Source organism: Sminthopsis crassicaudata, chromosome 1 (assembly GCF_048593235.1).
Source record: "Sminthopsis crassicaudata isolate SCR6 chromosome 1, ASM4859323v1, whole genome shotgun sequence".
Classification (NCBI taxonomy): Eukaryota; Metazoa; Chordata; class Mammalia; order Dasyuromorphia; family Dasyuridae; genus Sminthopsis; species Sminthopsis crassicaudata.
The window spans coordinates 4,568,753-4,570,894 of record NC_133617.1 but is presented as its reverse complement, the minus strand read 5'-3'; the positions used below and the strand labels follow the sequence as shown (position 1 = coordinate 4,570,894).

The 2,142-nt window shown below is 42.3% G+C and overlaps 1 pseudogene; it reads right to left on the bottom strand.

Annotated features, from left to right (window-relative positions):
• Positions 1 to 807: 807 nt before the first annotated feature.
• Positions 808 to 1,695, bottom strand: LOC141544983 (transcription elongation factor A protein 1 pseudogene; annotated as a pseudogene).
• Positions 1,696 to 2,142: the final 447 nt, after the last annotated feature.

Genomic DNA, 2,142 nt, shown 5'->3' with positions numbered 1-2,142 from the left:
ACACAGAAAACAAGATTAAGGATTTTTTGAAGTTCAAATTTAAATTTTTTTAATTTAAATTTAAAATTTGAATTTAAAATCTGCTACCAAACAAAGAAAAAAGGACAATTGATCACTTTTAACAACAATTTATTTAAAATCAATTTCCCCCATGGAAGATCTATTAAGAGCAGTAATTTAGAGTTAAGAAGTACAAGAATTGCAATTGGTCACAGCTAGTCACATATGCAAAAGGATATCTAATCACTAAGGCTTATTAACAGTCCTTATGATCAATGGGAGAAACTCATTGAAAATGGTATCTACAAACTAGATCAGCTGTCCAAATATGATTTCTTTACCACACTACATTTGGCAATCCCAAAATTACACTAATCTTTCTTCTCCTTTAATAAAGTAGGAACATGGCAGTACAGAAACAAATGCAAATTCCACTTTCACATGAACAGAGTTTTTGTGTACGTTTCAGATTAAAAAAAAAAAGTTAAAGTTCATTTCCCATTTGGAAGAAAAAGAAACAAGTTACCAACAGTTGAAATTGATAAAACTTTAATGTTGACTTCGTTATCAAAATGGGGAAAAAAAAAGTTTTAAACATACACCATACACCATACACTATCTGACCTAACACTGACTCTCTAAGAATGTTTTCAAGAGAATACAAAAACAAAAACAAAAACTAACCCGGAGGATTTTTTCTGCTTTACAAAATCTCAGTTGCAGGGAAACTAGATTCTTGACTTAGTTTTTAAAGCTAATTCAAAATCTTCCTTTGTAAGTGTCCAGGTATCTGGCGAATTTCTTCTTCTAAACCAACTTCCATCTATTTCCACATTCGTTACAGAAAACATATGTTGTCATAGGTTCATAAGGAGTTAGGGTGTGAAACTGCGTCTAGGTACCGTTCTTCTTGTTACATTTGCCACATCGAAATAGGTCCGTTTGGGTCCCACCCGTCCGGGCCATTTGATGTATTCTAATAGCTTCTTTGGTCAGGTTTCTGCGCATCTCTTTAAGTTCCTCACTAGCCATTTCTACTGCAGTCATTCTAGCAAAGGAATCTGGAGATATGTTCCCACACAGTACGTTTTTCCTTAAGTTTGGATTCTTTGTATCCTTGAGATTTGCTGTTCTCCTTCTTAGCCTGTTTTGATACTTCATGTCCCTGTTCCGTAACTCCTGATATACAGCTTCCTCAATCTGAGCGCCCAGTTCTTCTACATCGGCGCCAATAGCGAAGTAGTCACCTCCAGTTCTGAGGGCTGCAGCAAGCAACTCTCGGCACTTGATTGGAACCGAACCTGAAGTGCTTGGTGCCGGGGGAAAGCTTTAATGAAGGAATCAGAAGCCTTTGTCTCTTCCTTTGCTTTGCTCCTGCAGCTCCTTTCTCGTTTTCCCTCAGGCCTGCATTGGGAAGAGTGAGCAGGTCCCTTTTTTGGTTTCTTCAGTCTTGGAGGGCCCAGAGACCGACTTCTTCCAGCGTGACACGAGAGACTTGGCTAATGATGTGACTTCTTCATCTGTGCTCTGCTTGTGTACAGTATTTACCGATATTCCAATTTTTGTGGACCTCAATAATTCCAGAGTCATAGGAACGTTTTGACGTTCCTTTAGTAAATCCAGTGCCCCGGCCGCGTTCTTGTTCTGCACCATCTTATCTATCTTCTTGGCTGTGGGAAGGATCTCCACCTCCATGGCTCGGGTGCTTTTCCAACCCCACTCTCGCCCACACCCTGAGGGGATGGGACACGGGACAAGCGGGAGCAAGAGGGTGATGTCAGAAGAGAAAGCGTGGGAGAGGTGCAGCAGTCCCAGGATGTCAAGAAGAGACACCCACGGAGAACCAAGGCCCAGGGCCCTCTCAGCCACAAATAAAGACCGGGCTTGGGGACTGCTCCTCTCAGGCGCGGGGGACTGCTCCTCCCAGGCACAGACAGCGGATGGAGCGGGCTGGACTTTGGAGAAGTATACTTGAAGGTAGTATACTTGAAACGAGGATTTAACTCAGAGCGATAGGAGACGGGACAGCCACCACCAGGGTCTTGTCATCGAGTCTGAGTTGGAGAGCTTGAACTCCAGCCTCCACTCCTCAGTCTCTCTCTGAGTCTGTCTCCCTCCCAGATCTCTTAGCTCTTATATACT